This window comes from Micromys minutus (genome assembly GCF_963924665.1).
Source record: "Micromys minutus genome assembly, chromosome: 5".
Taxonomy (NCBI): Eukaryota; Metazoa; Chordata; class Mammalia; order Rodentia; family Muridae; genus Micromys; species Micromys minutus.
The window spans coordinates 52,690,310-52,712,303 of NC_137974.1; the positions used below are offsets into that span (position 1 = coordinate 52,690,310).

Consider the following 21,994-nt stretch of genomic DNA (forward strand, 5'->3'; position numbering starts at 1 on the left):
TGTTTATATGTATGTAGACAGAAATGTATGATATGTACCTTTAAGGTAAATAGATAATATACACAAAACATAGCATCTACAGCAAATGGCACTGGGAGCACGGAATGCCCATGTGTAGAAGAATGACATTAGACCTACATCTATCAGCTTGCACATAAATGAACTCCAAATAGTTCACAGAGCAACCTAAAATCCTGACATTTCTAGACAAAATCACAAGCAATACCCTATATAGTGCAGACATAGGAAAGAATTTGTGAAGACAAATCCATTTCTCTAGGAATAAAAGCCAACCACTAGCAAGCAGGATCACATAAAACTAAAAAATCTTCTTAACAGCTAAAAAAACAAATGATTGCAGAGGAACCCAACAGGAGTTAAAAACTTTTTGCTTTCTATACACCTGACAGAAGATTTATATCCAGAATCTATAAATAACTCGACAAATGAACCCATTAAAAACTGGGCATCAGATTTCAGAGCTCACAAGTACAGAGATGAAAATTGACTAAGAAATATCTAAAAAATAATAATAAAAGTTTATTGTCTCTAGCAGTTAGGCAAATCAAAACATTTTTAAGCTTCCATCTTACCCCAATCAAAATGGAAAATATTTTTTAAAATCATTGAGAGAATTCTCAAAAAGCTAAGAGTAAATTTACCATGTGCCCTTGGCATGTGCACAGTGAATTTGCCATCCTATGCCACATGTACTTGCTGAGCTGTGTGCACTGTCACTGTTCTCAGTTGCTAGAAAATGAAAACATCTAAATGCCTTTCAGCCATCAAATAGGCAATGGGACATGTACACTGTGGAATATTCTCCACCTGAAAGGAAAATGAAATCACCACAATTTCAGGATGAATTCATGACGTCTGCAGATAATGGGATCAGCTAGAAATGACTACATAGAAAAGACCCAGAAAAACAAATGCCACACTTTGTCTCTCACCCACATTTTCTAGCTCCAATCTGCAGTAATTAGAGAAATCAGCCAAGTAAAGGAGACTGGGGGGAGGGGGAGCAAAGAAGAGGGGACTAGCAAGATGAAAGGGAGTTATTTGAAGGGAGAAATAAGGAGTGGCCTGTAATTATGGAAAATGAGGGATTAACACAGAAGGAGGAAGAAGAGGCTAAAGGGTCAGTAAGGATGCCTGATGCTGCTAGAAATCATTCCATTTCCTGACCATGGACTCTACCAACAGATCAGCATGGTTTCCATCTGTACTGAGACTGCCACTATGGTCTCAGGCTGACAACAGAGTCTAAATTTCATACAAACTTCTCCTTTCCCCAAAATTTCTACATCTCAGAGCAAACTTACCAATGTTTGCCCAGTTTTGTTTAAATAGCAGTAGACAACATTATAGTTTTAGAGTAATAAGGAAAATGACTTTAATACTTGTGATACCATTATTTAACTGTTAAATCCACTAAAATATATGCAAAGATATTTCATGTTGGACTACCTATCTCTTATGAAATTTTGCTTATAAACCATCTGTAAAGGTTCTACACATCCTTGAGTGCCCGACCTAACCTTTATTCTTCTTATCCATGCTCAGGCTACAGAAGAGGCTTGCCTCTAGCGTCCTCCTCTGTGGTAAAACGGTCTGATTGGACCCCAACGAGACCAGTGAAATCGCCAATGCCAACTCCCATCAGCAGATCAGGAAGCTGATTAAAGATAGACTGATCATCTGGAAACTTGTGATTGTCCATTCACGGCCTCACTACAAGAAAAACACCTTGGCTCGATGGAAGGGCAAGCATATAGACATAGGGAAGACAGAGAATACTGCCAACGCTCGCATGCCTAGGGTGACCTGGATAAGAAGAATAAGGATCCTTCGCCAGCTTCTCAGGAGATACCGGGAATCTAAGAATGACCACCATGTGTATCACAACCTATACCTTAAGGTCAAAGGCAATGTATTAAAAAACAAGCAGATCCTCATATACCGTATCCACAAACTGAAGGCAGACAAGGCCCGAAAGAAGCTATTGACTGACCAGGCTGAGGCTCCCAGGTCTACGACTTAGAAAGCATGAAAGCACCAGGAGGAGCGCCTCCAGGCTGAGGAGGAAGAGATCAAGACTGTCCAAGGAAGAAGAGAAAGAAAGAAAGCTTTACTCTTGTCTGTACATAATGGGCTGGCTGTGGCCTCACATGGATCAGTCATTAAAATAAAACAAGCCTTTATCTATTAAAAAAATAAAAAGGTCTTAAAGACTAGCTTTCTGTTTCAGCCTCATCTTTAGGTACATGGAATAGTGATTTGAAAGAGCAGCTATTTTGCTTGTGGATGAGGCATTGAGTTAGAGCCTAAGGAGCAGGAGATGGAAAGACTGTCGATGCTCTCAGTGATTCCATTTGAAAGGAAATGACCCGATGAAATCAGTTTCAGTTTTCCACACATGCATCAGTGAAAGTTTCTCAAAGGAGAAAATATAATATAAATCAATAATGTATTTCAAAGAAGAATCATTTCTAAATCTTACTAACCATCAACTTCACAATATGCTGGAAAACGCCGCCTAGGCACCATCTTTATTTCCCTGTGCTATTTCATATGATTGGATGGCATGAACTAATGAGTTAATTGTGATAAATGGACAAGAAATGGAGTTGATAACCTACTGAGAAAATGTCCCACTGACTTTGATATTCAGAAGAAGAAGACGTTGCTGTACAGCACGTTCTTGTAGTACATAATGAATTCAAATCCAGCAGCTACAGCATGGCAAGAACTGAATTAACTATGTCAGAGGACAGATGAGTCCCACTACCTGCATTTGACAACAATGTTAAGATAGCATTAATTATGAGAACTTGTCATTTTGATTGTCCGTAAACAAAAGAAGTTATGTCAATTTTATTTATTTTGAAGAATGTCTGAGCAGTCCACCACACTAACACATGAATAATTAGGAAATTTGTTACTTTCAAAAGAGAATTTTTTTCTGTAAACCCTGTTTCTCTGCTCCCCTCCTGCTGCCCTCTTGTTCTCTCTGTGGTTGTATATGTGCATATGATACGTATATTCTTTTATTTACAGTCATTCGTTTAGCTAAATACTTATTAAACATGAATTTACATACTGGTAAATATTACACAGTTATTTGCCCATGATTTATAGTAAAAGAAAGCACAGACTGGAGATTGATTTCCATCAAGAATTATGAATATAAAGAGGGCAGAAAAAGACAAGAGCATTCTTATAATACCTAATAATATTCTCCATATATAAAGCATTTTTTTGTCAATCTTCACTATCTATGGATCCTTAACAATGTGTCTTCCCATAGAAATATATTTGTAATCACAAAGTCTTTACCTATAAGTTGTGTAGCCACTTAGAAATGCCCAGTGAGGTGTCTGAGTTACTTGATGTGCTTCCCTCGAGGGTGAACCAAGCCAGGCTCAGCCTTCTTGTTTACAGTCTAACTGGAGACAGGCATCTTTGCATTGTTTATTTAGTAGGGCTTTTCTATTGTGCTGTTAAATGGAAAATTACCTACCTCATGTTCTGAGTTTAATACTGAAGAGCTGTCTACTGTTTATAAGCACAAGGATGTAATACACTTTGGAGAATAACACATATAGATGAGCTTGAAATGATTATGTTATTAGTTTTAAGTTCAATGATGATATACCAGCAATAAATATCAGCACCCCTTTAACTGCAAACAGATAAAACAAAGTTATGGGTGACTTGATGTTAGGCTAGACACCAGCTGAACTAAAACCCCACCTCCTCCTTAAGGGAAATGGTTCAGTGTTGCCTACATCATTGTGAAACTAAACCAAGCAGAGCCCATTCAGAAATAAACAGATGGGATTGGATGGGCTGAAATAAACTTAAGCAAGTAAGAAATAAAATGTTAACAAAAGTATAAAGAATTTCCTGCTCAGTAGGTCTGCTCTAGTTCAAATGCCTATGTTAAGTGTCAGAAGAAAACATAGTTTGCTATGAGCTTCTCTGTTCACTCTAAAAAAAAACAGTTCCAGAAGAATCTAGGGAAAGCAGAACAGAGATTATCTGGCATGTTAAAAGCAGCTAGTACCCATAATACCACAATGTTTTCAAATGTTTCCGTTGTTTCCAATCTTGCAATGTTTTTCCTTCAATTTGGATGGTCACTGTGGTTTCCAAGTGTGTGCAGGTCCTCATGCTTTCTGGCTGGATACTTAGTATAGGGTGGCACATGGTATAGACAAGGCTGCAAACAACTCCCTGAGTTTATGTTCTTTTTTGTTTATTTGTTTAGTTATATTTTATGAAAGGCAAACGAAATACAGAAATCTGAAGTTTCATTTCAGGACCCAACATGGATTTTGCTTTTTACTCTATGTAACGGTTATTTTACACACAGTGTTCAGAAATACATCTACTAGTAATTGTATCAGTTTTGTCAAATGCAAAGGACAAGCATGACTCATACAAATATATTTTAAATAATCCTTAGGATCAAATTTAATTGCTAAATGATTCATCTATTGAAAAAGAACTGTTTCACATTCCAAATTATTTTCTCAAACTAAAAAGAGTACAAGTGTATCAAATCTTTGCCAATATTTTTAAAAACCACATCCAGTTACAAATTAGTTTAAAACTTCTTGAACATTAATAATCAAATGACTTTTCCCCGTTCTGTAACTATTATCACTTCAACAACCTTTGAAGAAACACTACTCATAAGTTTTGGAGAGTGAAACTACAAAAGGAGATGTTGCCAGAGCAGACAGTGAACTGTCAGAAAATGCACAGACATGTATCCAGGAGGTACAATGACTAGAGTCCTTATATATCAATAAATCATTCCACAGTATAATCACATGTACTCTTTTAAGTCTATACCAAGTCATGCGGACGCTTTCCCTATAAGCCATAACCTTATCTTATATTAAATTCTATTCATTTTAATTGTAAACAAAGTACTTGAGCAAAATGCCTTAAACTTTTATAACAGGAAGATGATCTTAAAACGTGAGACCCTAAAGAGCAGGACGCCATCCATGTAGTGGTACAGTAATGGGACAGGCGCCATCTCTAGGCATACTCATTCCCACAGTGCTTTCACATCGGCAATACTTAAGCATGCTTTCAAATAATAACCTGTCGTTTTTCTTTAAAGGGAAAGGGGACAGAAGGAGAAACCACTAAGCCTTTACAACTGAATTACTGGTAGGTCTTACTTCTTAAAGAATGATAAAAGGAAAAACAAAAGGAAGCCAGCATGGTGTACAGGAACTGAATTTATGTTCTAAACTTTTGTTGAAATACATGAGATGAAGCTAGGCTTGGTGCCCACTTGTTTGCCCATGTGCTCAAGAGGTTGAGACAGGAAAATCACAGTTCAAAAGAGGATGTGGAATGATTTTCTGTGTGTTATGGACTAAGAAGAGAGGTCCATGCAGGCTAAACTACGGAGATAAGGGTTGATTATGATTAGTACTGTACCACCATTCATTGTATGGTTCCAAAATGTCCCTGGAATGTTACAGAATAAATATCACACTATTAGAAAGACACTTCATTCTATCACCAGGATATAACTGACCAGGAAAGCAACACATTTATTCATAAAGAAATTACATGCTTAAAAGCAATTTTTGTTCATTTAGATACTAGAACCAGGATAACTGAAATTCAACTCAACCCTCAGACACCCATCCACACAGTAAATTATCTCACTTGCTAAGGTTAAAATAAAAGCAGAAGCCCTACTCTCTCTGACTTTTCAGGTGACAAGAAACAGTACTTCTGCCTCAGAGAGCTACAAGAAGAAAAAAGACCATGCCACAGGAAGCAGGGTGCCCATGGGACCCTCATAACACTTTAAAAACAGGTTTAAACTTAATCAGTCATCAAGAATATTAATATTTAGCTGAAACGTGTAGACTAGATGCTCTGAAGTTTTCTATTTAAATGTTTTTTATCACATCAGGAAGGATCCAGATCCCATGTGATACTTAAGTAGATCCGACTCACTAATGTTATTGCTTTTCTATCTCTGTATAAATTCTACTGTATAGTGTCTATAAAATAATAATTTAAAAAGAAAAAATGACTGCAGAGAGCCCTCGGTCACTACTGTGAGAGCAGGCAACTTCTAAGATGTCTGTTATCTTAATAGTCTTCCCATGAATAAAAACTCTTAGCGGAAAGCATGTGACTCTCAAAGGCAATTACTAAAGTCAAACATTTTCCCAAGTATTCTTCCACAGAGCAGACACAAGGAACACCAGAAAGCCTAGCTTCCAGTCAGCTGTGCTTCTCCAAGTTTGGGCTTCCTGCCTTTAGGAAGATATAGAAAGTACAGTTTTGTGTCTTTCTCAAGTGTCCAATTTAAAAAACAACAACAACAACAACAGAAACCCTTCAAAATAAAAATTTTAAAAAGGTACTCTGGATGAACTGGAGGTTAAAACTGGACCAAACTGTGAAGTACCAGGATGCACAAATCCGCCGAACTTATTTGCATATGTTTTCTCAGAAAATGTTAATCATCACGGGAAACAAGTTCAGACAAAGTATTGACATCATGACTTACATTTCTATCATTGGGTGGTATTACTTCTAAAGAAAATAATGAATTGAACCTAAACTCCCAGTAGCTGAGAATCCAGTGGTTAAGGAAAAGAGCTAATGCTAAGTGTACACACTGTGCCAGGACTTGGCCTTGAATTTAAATGGAGATATAAATAGCTCACAGATACTTTCTCCTTTTCAAATGTCACAGAGATTATTAGTAGACACAGCTTATGTTCAGCCTTAACAGTTAATTGGATAAGTATATGATCAGTCAAGAAATCAAGATGACAAGCTAACTTTCATTACAGAAACTGCAAAAAAAAAAAAAAAATACACACTGGACTTTATGCAATAATTAGTCTTCATGTTCTGCCGAGTTTATATAAAATATAAGCATTGAGAGAGCCTTTCAACTACTTAGCATCACATGAAGTACGAAATATGGGTTGTCATTTTACATACCAGTATGAAGTAAAAGTGTTGCAGAAAAAAGCATCACCAACAAAATTTTAGAAGTTGTTTACGTGTTTCAAATCGCTGACTTCTTAGAGAAGTGGGGGCATGCGAAGGAGTTATTCTAAATCCCAGTATGTTACCCACATTATTAGCAGGGCTTAGGTGAGAACACGGTTGTCCTTTAAAATTCAGAACATTTCATTCATATTGAAGAAGTGAAATGCACTATTAAAGAAAAAGGAAACAACAGAAACCAAAGGAAACTAAATTTGACTAATTGTGAAAGATTCTACATAACACATTACTCAAACTCTTTCTAAGGAACACATTTATTCATTAATAGAAGCATATTAGTTTCAAAATTAATAAAAATATAACAATTGTGATGGATCTAAATAATCCTATTCAAAAGAGAAATTGGCAGAAAATCTGGGAGAAACATTTATCACACAGACATAAAAACCATATAAATGGAATACATTTCCCCATTATCACATTCTCTGGTGTTTATTAATAAGGATATTTCATATGCTAGACTCCACCGTGAAAAGAGTTAGCACATTTTTCTAATATGACAGAAACAAAGTGAGTCAAATAAAGGGCATGGTTCTAGTCAAGATTTTTAAAACTTTTTTATTTGTGTATATGTGAGAATGTATTCCGTATGTGTGCCCAGAAGAAGGGGTCAGATCCCCTGTGGCTGGAGTTGCAGACAGTTGTGGGTCACTGATGGGGTACTGAGAACCGAACCCAGGCCCTCCTAAGGAACAGTGCGCATGAAGAATCCAACCACTGGCAACCTCCTCAGTTTAGAGACACGTTCTAAGATATAAGTAGAAAAATAAACCCAGGGAAAACAAGACAATTTCAAAATTACACTCCTGTAGAATTTGAAGGAGGACCAAATTAAAATGGTTAAAGTAAATCCTCAATTTTTACTAGCTTGGGTGGCCTCATTCTACCTTCCACTTCTCTAAAGGTGGAAGAGACTCAGAACTGTGAGCTTGCTAAGATGATCATCCACAATTCTCAATACTCAGAAGGTCCTGTGGTGGAATTTTGGCAACAGTCTTAAGGAGGCCATTATGACTGTAAGTGAGAATCTCAGTAATCAATGTTCCTTGGAGGTTTGGAGAGTTGATACTCTGCCTCCATTGGTGGTGCTATTTTTGGAGGCGGTGTGACCTTGCTGTAGGAATTACATTACTAGGGCAGCTTCAAGAGTTCATAGTCTCACCCTACTTGCAGTTCGCACTTTATGATTCATGTTTGCATTTCAAGATGTGACTTTTAGCCTCTTGCTTCATCTGTCTGCCGCCATGCCTACCCTACCATTATAAACTGTAAGCCCCAATAAACTCTTCCTAATTGTTGTTTTTAACCACAGCAACAGAGAAGTAACTGATGCACTGTATTTTGTCAAATGTTGTTCTGCTCAACTGTGTCTGCATAGCTGCTTCCTGAGATCCAAAGGCAGACATCAGATTTTAAAGAACTACCGAACGAAGGGAAAACACCTAGTTCACGGAGCTAAGAGGTGAGCTGGAAGAAAAATGAAGGAAAATATTTCCTTCCATTGGATACTTTCTGCTCTTAATGTTTCTCTTAATTTTTTTAGCCCAGAAATCAGAGGAGAACTCTTGAAGTTGCCCCAGGAATGCAATTCCTCCAGTAAGCCAATGATACAGAAAGGGAAATTTGGAATCATGAGTTGGGTAGAGTGATCATGGTAGTGAAAGAAGTGTAGTCCCACATTATTTAACCTTAGAAATACATTCTGAGAATGCAATGTTAAGTGTGTGTATCTCTGAAGATGGAGCTGGCACTGGCCTACTACTATACTAGACACTAGAAACAGTTGTTAGTTCTAGGGAGCCACAAACCTTCCCAGCTTGCTAATGTCATGAATATTGAGGCAATCGTAACACAAGGTTAAGTATTTGAGTAGCCAAGTCATCTAAATATAAACAGGGCATCCAAAATTGAAAGCGAGAGAACATTTGCCGGCTCTATTGTAATTTTAGAGGATCACCACTTGGGTATGAACTTGGCCACTGGAAATAGCATCATTGTGGAGCTGCAAGACTGGGTAACACTGAGAAGGCAGCTAACAGCCCAGATGGAAAAATCAATAAGAAACACTCAGACATGAACCTGTACAAACACAGTCCACAGTTCACAATCAGGCTCTCATGTGAGGCCTGGGAAAGAAATGTTTGTTTTCTTTACAGATAAATAGGAAAATATATAAAATGCAACAGTAAAAATACTCATAACTAAGCACAGAACTATTTGTTTTTGAATGAGACCATGTAGATATTGATTTTTAGAGAACTTATTGAGTCCTCACTGTTCTAGTTTACTTCCTATTGCGGTGACAAATATCAACTCTGGGAAAAGTTTGCTTCCTTTTATCATTCCTAATCATAGTCCATGAATGAAGGAATTCAGCAGGAACTGAAGCAGAAGCCATGGAGTATTACCTATAGGTTTGCTTTCTCATGGCTTGCTCAGCCTAATATCTCACATAACCCTGGATAATCTTCAAGGGGTGGAACCACCCACAGAGGGCTGGGACCTCCCATATCTACCACCAATCAAGAAAATGCCTCCAAGCCAATGAGACGTGTGCCTAAATGAGGTTCTCTTTTTCCCAGTTTGCTTTTGCTTATATAAAGTTAACAGCATGTCAACCAGCACTCTCACTAATCAGAACAGTCAAGCAACACACAGTTCTGTCCATGTACCCTGCCTTTTTATCCTGATTCTTCTTTCCGTACTTCACCTTCCAGCAGCACTGGGTGGGTGAACAGGAAACAACGAGGCCAGAAGCTGAATGCTCTGTAGAAACAATGTATCTACTTTGGTGCTTTGATTTAAAGAAAAACTATAGCAGCTCCATTGCTGGGACTATTTTCATCTTTCTGCATTTGGGGGAGTGTAGAATAGCACAGATTGTACATCACACAATAGATATTTAACAAACATCATTGCATAAACAGAAAAAATGGAAGTTGCACAGACAGCCATTATTTTTGCCCCATCTGCTCTGTGAGAGGTTTGCATGATGTCCACTGCTCAGAAGAACAAGACTTCAAGTCACCACTTCCCAGACTTAGAGCATAAGTTTCACCTAACAAACACAACCTAGCACTGGCTTTTCTTCAGTCAGATGTCTGGGCCTAAAGATTTTGGTTTAATAGCTCTGAGATGGAGCCTGGGAATATGCAGCTTTCAACAACTCAGGCAATTCACCAAGGGTGGAGAGTCTAATTGGAAATAAGTCTCTCTTCCTAGGGTCATTAATATTGAGTGTCTGGTATGTGTGCTCTCTCTCTCTCCCCCTTCCCTCCCCCATCCCATCTCTCTCTCTCTCTCTCTCTCTCTCTCTCTCTCTCTCTCTCTCTCTGTGTGTGTGTGTGTGTGTGTGTGTGTATGTATGTTCTCTTGCTTAACCTAACTCAAATAATATCTTAGTTCTCTTTCAACGTCTAATAACTCCAGAGATACAAATAGTTAAACAACAAGGACAAGAGCAAAGAAAATAAAAGCAAATGGAAGTGTTAGACCGAGGTATCTCTGTCGGAGAGAATATGCCTGGCATGTCCAAGGCTCTGGATACAATCCTTAGATACCATTTCTTCAAAAAAGAAAAAAATTCATTTGTGTAACAACCAAAAACAAAACAAAACAAAACAAAACAAAAACAAAAATGGTTTGATGAGTCACTTCCTATCATAAGCACAATAAAAGACTAACCATGCAATAAGACAAGTCTACTGCTCTTGTTCAGATGAGACAAATGCTTTAATGTTTCAAGTTTTGGAGTTTTGAATTCTTTATTTATAAAGAAAAAGTAGGATTATATCTTACAAGCTTGTGCTGTGTTTTTAATGTAATAAATCATACAGCTTTAGAAGAACAACTGAGATTGTGTAAGAAGCCTCTCAGTGAGAAGTGAAATGCTGGAAATGAGGAGTGTACCAGTGGCAATAGTGACAAAGTTACTAATGAAGGACACAAGTGGCTATGCAGTTTGAAAACCTCTAGCTAGGTGAACTCAAGCTCAGGACATTCAACTCTTGTTTGTGTGTCAGCTCTGAATTTGATGCTTTCTAAAGCATTAAAAGAACAAGTAATAAAGACATAAAATTGTTTTCAAAATGTATAAATGCTAGTGAGGAAGACGGGCAATAAAAAAGGTAATAAAAATAAGGAATAAAATTATTTCATAGTAATTGCTTGAAGAAAACACGTCTTTACCCAAAATGCATATAGTTCTGAAAGTAAATTTATAAGCTAGGTACTAGCATTTTTTATTTTAACATTACTCCTATAATTGTAGCTTTAATCTACATACTAAAATTTTAGTTTTAATATATGTGCTAGAATTTTTATTTTAATGGAGGTGTTAGAATTTTTATTTTAATTTAGGTAGTAAAAATTTAATTTTAATCTAAGTAGAATTTTAATTTTAATCTAAATAGCAAAATTTTAATATAAATAGTAGAATTTTAATTTTTTTCTAGGTAATAGTATTTTAATTTTAATATAGTTGCTAAACTAATTTGCTCTTTTAGAAATATTTTTCTCTTTTAGATTGCCCAGCTAAAGAAAGTAGTAGTGATACATCCATTGCTGCAAAGTAGCAGGCATCTTTAACTAATGTCACAATCAGCAAATTCACTGACTGCAACTATTTATTTATGGAGATGAGAAGCCTTCCCCACACCCAATCCTTCACATTCAGAAAAGATTCCCCATTGTCATGAACTGAGTGCAAAGTCCCTAATCGCAACAAAAGGGGAAGATCCTTTACAGCTGATTACACAGAGGAAAACCAATCAGCTAACCAACACTCCGCTATGGAAACTACATGGAACATGTGATTTCTAGTTTGCAAAAAATATCTCAGCTTCACAGGTTGTTGGAAGCCAGTGCCTGTGCTTGATGTGAGTTGATGGTGTATTACAGGTTTTATCTGCAAACCTGACAGTGGAAGTAATATGGAATGTCTCTCTTCCTCCTTCCTTCAGATGATGTCACAGCAGTGACTTGAAAACACACATAAAAGGGTCCAAGTAACTCAAGTAGCAGAGGGGAACTGTCACTCATACCGTCTGACTCTTGACACGTTCATTTACTCATAAACTCAAACTACTAAGGAACGACTTGTATATTAAGTTAAGGAAAGTTTTGACATACCTCTAGGATTTGCATTAGCCCTTAACATATGACAATTTGAAAAACAAATTGTAGCCAACTGTTATCCTTTTTTTTTTTTTCAAATGAAAAATACTTTTACTTTTTATCCCCATCCACTGAGAAAGAGATACTCAATGATGAATCTCTAATAGCAAAACACGGGCTATGTTCTCCAGGGAAAAATTCAACCTAGAAAACTCTAAACCACTAAGGAAGTTTCTGAGAAATTAAAGGGGAAATTTGATTTTCTTAAGTCTTACATTTCTTTATACAAGAAAGTATTTCACAGAGTTTCTAAGGTAGCTGGCCATGATTACGGAGCTTCTGAAGGTATCAAAACAGGAACATATTGGGTTCCTTCCCAAGCCAGTGGAGGACTTAGGGAAAACATATAAAAATGTGTAATGTTTTTATAATAAAACATTGATACAATCTCACCAGTAATAAAACTTAAGTAGGTTTCTAATTAACAGAATAATAAGAGGGATAAATTCTAGTTTTCAGTTCTGTCAAAGTTTTATCATAGCAGATTTTAATATCTCCATATTTTAATTAGTTGGTTTTAAAGCCAACATGACACACCTGGGAAAAGAGAACCTCAACTGAAAATTTGCTTCCTGTTGGGCATCTATAGATGTATTTCTTTTCATGGCTAATTGATGAAGAAGCCATGCCTAAATAGTAGGCCTTAAGAAGGCAAAACATGAACTGAAAAGAAATCCAGTAAGTAGAGTTCTGTGGTTTTCTCTCCTGCTTCCACATTCCTGCCTGGAATGCCTGCCTTGACTTTCTTGCATAACAGACTGTATCTTATAAGCCAAGTAGACACTTTTATCCTATAAATAGGTTTTCTTTGCGTTTTAAAGCAACAGAAACTGAAGACAAGGAGACAAGAGTCAACACAACATAGTCTAATGAGCTAAGCAAAAAACAGTTTTAGGGGCTGAAGACATGGTTCAGTTATTAGGAGCACTGTCTGCTTTACCCCAAGGACCCAGGTTCAATTCCTAACACCCACATGGCAGCTCACAAATATCTGCAACATTCATGCAGGCAAAACACTTCACTTTCTCATTCAGTTATATAATATTGAGGCAATATTGTATTTCCTTTCAATCACAAAATTAATTAATCAAAGGAAAGCTGATGCATTACTCCATGTGTAAAAAAGATTATTCTAAAATTTCTTGAGCTGGGGCGGGGTGCAGCAGCATGAGGCAGAGGTTGTACTAGGCCCTCAGGTGTTGAAGGATGCTTTAAAAGCAGCCCTGAGATAATAGAAACTCCTTTGATTTTATAATTAAACTTAATTGTTTGTTTGTATTTGGGAATGAGTATTCAATAGGTTGAGGAGCTTTTCCAGAGAAAGCTTGTTAATGAGTTCCCTTCTTTGAACAACTTGCAAAAAGCTGTTACTTCTCACCTTTTATATTTGAAAATCATTGCCACATGACAGAGACAATGCTCAAACACTGATGGCAAGGCAGGACATGCCATCATTGTAACGGTGAGAGCTACACATGCCTTTGGGGTGCTTCAGCTCTTTGGGGTGCTTCAGCACTTGAATCCTAGCCCTCTTAACCCAATGGAGCTGCAGGTCTTTGAAACTCATTGAATACAAATAGGAAGTGGAAAAGCAGAGTCAAAGATGACTACCAACCAGCAATAGAAGGAATGAGCTATGTATGAATCTAAAAGGACTGATGTTGAATGAAAACAGCTACTTCAAAAGCGTTTATTATATAAGGCTTGTACCATCACAAAGTTACCTGGTGACAGAATGGAGAGTGGTGGTTAGCATGGGCTTGAAAGAGAGGTGGCTATGAATATAAAAGAAGAAATAGGATAGGATCTCTGGGGGGAAATGGTTCCGTAGCACGAGCATAGTTGCCAGCTTAAGAATACACACACAGATGAAACAGCATAAAACTCAACACAAATACAGAAATATATGTGTATAAAACTGGGATATGCGAGTAAAATGTTTCGGTAGTTTTATGGTTGAGATATGGTACAAGATATTTAAATAAGACACTGACAATGGACGGAACAGCATAAGGAACATAGGACGTCTCTATCATTTCTTGTAAATGAAAGTAAACTTATAATTATCTGAAAGTAATCATAAATGCTGGATCCAGGATACTTGTACCTTTCATGGCTTAAACATTTCGTCAATGGGAGCTTACTGGTTATTAAAAGGCATGAAAAGAACAGTGCAGGGACACCTCACAATGATGGGATATACTTTGGCTTATTATACTTTATAATTTATCCATTTCATCTTGAGTCAAGGTCTTGCTCTGCAGCCTATGCTGAGTAAGCCCTGATACATACACATTAGCAAGAACGATGCAACTCAATACCCATGGGATCTGTGTAAGTGAATCTTCTACATTTTCCTATCCAGAACCAAGTGAGTGAAACAGCTATGCCAAGCCCATGTTGCTGTGGAGAACAAGGAAAACCGATACCCCACAGCAAATATTCAGTATTATTATACCCATGCACGGCAATATATGAAAACTTTGGGAGTCAGATACACTTTCTAGCCCGTTGCCACTGACATTCAGGCTCCATGGTTGGTTTGTCTTCAGGAGAGAGTCAAGCTTAGATAACTAGATCTTGTGGTAAATAGCCTTACTAACATGGGCCAACAGCTTGACCTAATGATTTTGAGGGCATCATCATGCAACGGGAGTTTACTTGGAATGTTACAGTAATGAAATAAACAAAATGTGAGTGAAAATTCCAAAACAGAATATGCTTCTTGCCTCTGGCGTAAGAATAAAACACTTAGGAACAACCACAGGCCAACAAAAACCCAGTCACACCATGAACAGCAAAGAGATATCAGAATTGTATATATGTTGAATATTTTCTTAATACTTTATTAACAATTAAGACTTGAAATAATGTTACCCAAGATTATGAGTGTGCCTTGAGAAAAATACAGTATTTTAAAATTTTAATTTTGAACATGGTCAGAAATCAAGTTTAGTTCAAATGGCTGAGAAAATATTTTTATGAGAAAACCATAAAATACAATGGCCAGAAAATGCCTTGAGACAAAAGTAAGAATTAAAGAGAAAAATAATAAAACATATATATAAATAAGATGAAAAAGTAATATTTTTATTTTGGGTGATTTTAACATTGAAATTTGAGAGAGAAGACAATAGACAAAGGGGGACTATTTGAAAAAATCATATAGAAATATAATTATAATAAATATATAATATATAGTTTAAATGGAGTTATTCCTCTGGGGGTGAGAATGCTCTGGTCAAGAGCCATAAACCATCTAGCAGAAACCTCAGCGCCTGGAATAGGAAATCTCTCAGAACTGTTTGTTGTTTGGGGAAACTCAAGAAAACCACAGAGCTATATTGCCATTTCTCTTGATTGCCTTTCAGAGCTTGAAGATAAAACTCTATTGCTCAAGACACTACAAAACTTAAACACAGGACTTGGAGGAATTGTGCAGGAACTAACTGAAAGATTCCTCCTGGAGGACTAGCTTTCAAAGTGTCTAACAGTATGATTCAAGCTACAGTGAGAGTTTTGATCTCTTAAAAAAAAAAAAAAAAAAAAAAAAAAAAACCCAGTTATGTGACTATGTTTTTTGTTTTAATCCCAGGTGTGGGATAAGAGGCACTTATGATTTGCCTCGTGCACTAGCAGGGGCATGATCTTTGCCAGCTGCAGATTGTTTACTTCTGAAAACTCTAGAGAGGATAAATGAGGGAGTATTTAGAGGGCCTGTTGAGGCTGCTGTTCGCCCTGCTGAAGAAATTGGAGGTATCCTGATGACAAAGATTGGACTGGCACCAAGAAATGTGGCATCCCAAATCAGAAGCAAGAAGTCTAAAGAGGTCTATATCCCTTCTTTCCCTCCTGTTTAATGTTAGGGGTGCAGATTAGAAGTCATCGGGGTAGAGGAAAGGTTGAAAGGGAGGTAGAAGTATAAGGACTGAATAAAATAACCTTAAAAAATCACCACCAGTAAACTGGCCAGTGAGAAAAGCAATGGATAAACCTACCCAACTACAAACCTTCTGAAGCAGAACAATGACCATCAAGACACAAGATATCCAAGGGTGCAATAGTGAAACTTTTGTATTGAGAGTAACCAAGAGGTTTCCTATGATAGATAATCATAAGACAATTTATAAAAGGAGGTAGCAAAATTGGAATATTTGACAAAGTGTCTTAATGGAACATAGATATATAGTAAAATGTCTAAAACCTAGAAAACATCCAATTTTGCTTTAAAAAGGAATTAACTTTAATGATATTAAGAACATTAAGGGTTTCCTTTCTGCTCACTCTGTATCAACACGTATCTTAAAACAATTATTTAGTCAATAGGGAAAATTAAAGGAAGGGAAGGGAGGGTTTCTAAACCAGAAAATATGAACTCAAGAGGCTTATTATTTGAAGTCATATTGTTTTTTAACCTAGAAACCCCAAGAAAGAAACTGCAAATTTATTACCTTCTCTATAATTTAAAGCATCCTTAATTTGCCTGGTTAAGATAAAAATAGAAGTAAAGTATAGACATCAATGATCTTCTAGAAATAAGCATGAGTAATTTGAAAACAACCATTGAAGTAAAGATTCTGCTTAGAGATTCAATTACAAAGACAAATTGTATGTGTGGTGTGTGCATGTATGTGTGCATTTATGTGTGCATGTGCACATGTGTGCACCTGCCTATTCGTCTATGTACACGTGGAAGCCCAAGGTCAGACTTGCACATCATCTTTTAAGGCCCAGCCATATTGGTTTTGAAACTGGGTCTCTCAAATTAGATTAGATTGGCTGACTAGCCAGCACCGGTGACTGACTGTTTCTACCACCACCACGCCTTGCCTCCACAAATGTATCAGAATTATACATGTGTGCCACCAGGTCCAGCTTCTCATATAAATTCTGGCGATAACTCAGGTGTTCAGGCTCACAGAGAAAGCATTTCACTGACAGAACTATCTTCTCAGTCCCAATGATATCATTTCCAGGAATAAAATAAACAGGAAATTTGTAAGAATTTTGTTGAAATGCTCCCAAAACAATAGGAGTGCTCAGAAACTTCTTGACTAGGATTTTCAATATTGTAAACACTTCATTTTTCCCAAGAATATTCCATTAAATCGACACCATTTTTTCAATAGATAATCTGATATTAAGTTCTTGATGACTTCTAAATAAGTCAATTAGACTTATTTAAACAATTATTTAAAAAAAACAATTGGACAAGTAAGGTTCAAGGTGGGAAGATTTGATGGGGAATTTTAGACCTTGTCCAACATTTCTGTAACTACAGGTATGACCTCGATCTTGTAGTTTGACGTTGTTATAGTTTTGTTTGCCACTGTGATAAAACACTGACAAGAGCATCTTGAGAAGGGAAAAGTTTACTAGGCTTCCACATCTCATTGACAATCCATCATCAAAGGAAGTTGGGGCATGAATAAGCAGTAGAGTAGGAAGCCATGGAGAAGTACTACTTACTGAAGGATTTGTTCTTCATGGCTGCCTTAGCCTGCATTTGTATGCCTTCCTGGACCATCTGCCCAGGTTTAGCATCATCTATAGTCATAGTCTGGGATCTCCCATAACAACCACTAACTAAGAAAATGGCCACATAGACTTACCTACAGGCTAGTCTTATGGAGATGGTTTCTCACTTGAGGATTCTCTTTACACAGATGACTCTGCCTAGTATTAAGCGGAGAAAAACTAACAGCAGTAACAAATGGGGGAAAGGGAGAGTTGGTGAACTTTAACAGGAGTTCATAAACAGAGGAACACAAAATGTGATAAATCTGTCATCTCAAAAAAGATGAATTTTTGAGTTGTGAAATTTGGATAGGAATTGGTGACAAACATATTCTGACTCTTACCTTTGAGCAAATGAGATTACAGAACTTATTCACAGGAGAGAAGAATCAAATGTACCAAGTGAAAGCACAGCTGTTACATAAGATGCACACATAGGTGATTTCAGAATGAGAAATGAGAGAGTGCAACACAGAACTCTATAAAGCTTAAAAGAAATACAGATTAATGCATACATATCAAAGTTTTAAAAATACAATTCACATGGGAAGGATGTGAAATTCACATTTTCAAGAAAGTATTTGGTGTTTTACAATGCAAACATGTCAATAACATATAAGAAACAATATTTAAGACTGAAATTCTATTTAAATGCTAGATACTTATTAATATACTCAAACAAGCTGGTCGAGGGCGACACTCTGATGAGGATTCGAACACTGCACGCATAGACAAAGGCACTGGGTGCTTATTAAAGGAGTTACCTAAAATTAAGAGCCATGCACTTCTCAAGAGATGGTTGCCAAATAAGTTTTTTCAGATGACTGAGCTATAACTTAGCCCAAAGCAGCCTAAGCTAAACTAGAAAGCTCTGTCTTACAACGCCTCTCCACCATCACAAATTCACAGCAGAAGTATTTACCCATGTGTTAAGACTATAACTAAGTTTATCTTCTAAGTCATTCTGCCCATGGAAGAACTAACACCAATAACAAGTTTGAGGAGAGTCTGCTTGTCAACCTTTCTGAAGGAAGATTATGTGCTCCTCATTCAGAAGCTGGCTTCTGTTCTCTGAGATCTTTTTACGGTCATGTCACAGGCATTGTCATGAATATTGAAGAAGCTCCTATATCGATGTGATGTAAAGAATGCTTCCCAATTTTCTCTGACTGGTTAATAAAAGGCAGGATAGCCAATGACTATGCAAAGGAGGAGAAAAGCTGGACTTCTGAACCCCAGCCAGGGCTACAAAGGGAAAGAACCAGGAGAAAGAGTTGGACATGAGGCAGGTAAGGCTTCGAGAGAAGAAGATGCATAAGGCAGGTAGAGGCAGAAGAAGGTTGCTAGGAGGACAGGCATGAAGAGGATTCCCCACAAGAGTTCTTTATGAAGACACACGTGGAGCAAAACAAGTCAGAGCAAAACACGAATGGCATTTATCTGAATATTAATAACCTACTCGGGTTGGAATGGCTCAGAACCTGCCAAGCATAGTGTCAGCTTGTTAATAAAAAATACCAGGTCTCCATGTCCTTTATTCAGGAGCTGTATGGGCTAAAGTGTGAATAGAAAACACTGGATATTTGAAGCAAAAGGGGACACCGCAAATTCCCCAAAATATACTAACATACAACCTGGGTCCTCAAAACTCACAAAGGCTGAAACACAGACACAAGTCCTACTCACGAGCAGAAGAAATAAAACGACAAGTCTGAGAAGTGTTCTAGTCTCCAGTTTCTTCAGTTCAATGACTGAAACAGGAAGTTCATTTGGATGACAAGTAAGATAAAGGCCTCTGTCCAGAAGACCCAATAGAACAAAAAGTTCTGGAAGAACAAAAAAAAAAAATCAAAAACAAAAACAAAACAAAAAACTACTTTGGATTATGTGTGAAAACTAGAAAACTAAGCACACTCATGTTGTCCTGTGGAGAAAAGCAAAATGGTTTCTGCTAAGATATGTTACTTGATACAGAAAAGTATAATTCCTTCTCATAAAAGCAAACCTAAAATAGACAGAAAATTTTTCTTTAAAAGCATCTTAGAAAGTAAAAATACAGTGTCACTAAAAGGCTATGAGAATCAGAATATCTTCAGAGGGAGATTAGCTTCACAATAAAAAAAAAAAAAAAAAACAAGGGTATCATAAAGTCAGCACAACAGCAAATTCTAAGCATCAAAATCTCGAAGAAAATAGATATTTTTTAAAATGGGCAGTAGATTGTCTTCAATGAGCAAAGCTGCTCTGCACAGGGAATACGCTTAGTACTTCCAAATGGGAGTCTTAAATACCAATTTAAAGCAGTTTTCAAGAGACAAGTACTTAAAGCATAATCTTGTAGAAGGAAGGAAAATAGCATATGGATGAGAAATAGCTAAAATTAAAGGATAAATCCTTTATGAAAGATACAGAAATTAGAAATGATAGCGCTGAGTACCCAGTGTTTACATGTTTACATGTGCTTGATATACACACATATCAGCTCGTGAGCTGTGGTAAAATTCTAAGCTTGTATTTTGTCAACATTAACTGAAAAAGAAAGAGTTGCCTTCTGTCTCACTAGGCTTTGGGTTGTGGTCAGAATAGACAGATGAAGACCTGCACAGCATCCATGTAGACACAGCAATAAACAGGTTTCTTTTCTATCTATCCTGGGCTTTCTCGAAAGTGGGTTTTGAGGTTTGCAGAGCATATTTAGCTTTAAGTCACCAAGGTTTGGGTGAGCCATATACTCTGATTAAGTGTGCAACCTGGAAGGGGTGTAGCCTGAATTATCCTGCAGAAGCATCTTCCAAGCATTAGTGCAAAGTCAACGGATCCAGTTAAGTGCTCCTGTTATTCCTAATAGAAATCACTCTGGGTATAAAGGATCCCGATGATGCAGGAATGGCAAAAGAGACCACTCTCCTTGAAGTCCATTAGAATGGGTTCAGGATTGTGAAGGGGACTCAGATTTACATGGAAACAATGAAGAGAGACTGAACATGAGGGGCCAAAATGGGGTGTTTCTGTATCGAAGCAATTACTTAAGTGGGCAGTGAAGGCTAACTTGACTCTCTGAGATGAAGTGGGTGGATGATATTGCTACAAACCGGGCCAGGAAACAACATAAGACAAACATGTTCAATGGGCTAGAGAAGATTATTAGCTTATCTGGGGACAAGTGAATTCTAAGAGTCTTAAGGGAGGCAGATAACTGCAGTCACAGCGCAGAAGAATGAAGAATGCATGATCTATTTTCCAGAGAATTTTGAAGTTAAGAACTATATCTGAGTGTTTAAATTTTGGAGAAAACTCTTTGGTTGCTTCAATTTGCCAAATTTGAATAGTTGAATGCTGCCATAGGCAAAATTATAGTCTTGCCTGTTGTTTTTCTTTTTCTTTTTTTTAAATCTCTGTATTAAGCGAAGAGGACTAAAAACTTAGGATCTGGATGACTGTCAACCCAAGAACAGTGCAGATGAACTGTGCCCTGTGTAGTGGTGTGAGTCTGTGCCTGTTAACTCTGGCTTTTCTCCATTAAGCATCCAGAGACTGCTTGCTAGCACACCTGTCATCAGAGTAACCAAGAATGAATTCCAGCAGACCTGTGATTTTTTTTTTCTTCACCACAGGCAAAATTCTATAGTAAAAAGAAGGGGTGAATGACCCTGGAGGAGAAGAGTAGTCAACTATGCAGCTAGAAATCAACACTTTCTTCTCATGACAAAAAGCTAACTCCCAGGAGTGAAACAAGCACATCTCTCAGAAAATGAACACAGCAGTCTAGGAGGTCTGTAACTAAGCAGAAGGTATGCGGTTCTGAAAGGCCCTGGATTTAGAGACATCCCTTATCTGGTTTCCATCATCCATAACTCCATCTAACTGGATTACATACATCCCAACCGTTTGTTAAGGTATTCATTTTCCCTCAAAAACCCATCTAAATGTCAGCAGCACATGGTTCAAAAAGTGTGTTTGGAGGCTAGGATACATGAGCATTCCTACTTGGGTGTTACTGGATGATGATTATCTAATACTGTCAGCTCTTTCTGACCTATATTGCAACCATTTGTGTAGATGTATTATTGCCACTGTTGATAAAAAGACAAGCTTGATTTATCCCAGTATATGGTTTTGTATATATACAGTGTACATTAGACATGATCAGAAAGATGAGACCAGGGATGAATATGCTCTTCCCAGAAGTATGTCAAGCTGGAACATCTCAGAAACAGGTCACCTAGAACAC

The 21,994-nt window shown here is 37.2% G+C and overlaps 1 protein-coding gene and 1 pseudogene across 2 annotated transcripts in view; one reads left to right on the forward strand and one right to left on the reverse strand.

Moving 5' to 3' along the window:
* Positions 1–21,994, reverse strand: part of KCNH8 (potassium voltage-gated channel subfamily H member 8) — a gene marked incomplete at both ends in the record, with an annotated part of 386,577 nt that overhangs the window by 358,898 nt on the left and 5,685 nt on the right. The gene's annotated exons all lie outside the window — the stretch shown is intronic.
* LOC308420855 (large ribosomal subunit protein eL19-like) lies at positions 1,559–5,194 on the forward strand (annotated as a pseudogene). Its single transcript has 2 exons — positions 1,559–2,143; positions 5,141–5,194. The product of its transcript is annotated as a large ribosomal subunit protein eL19-like (transcript).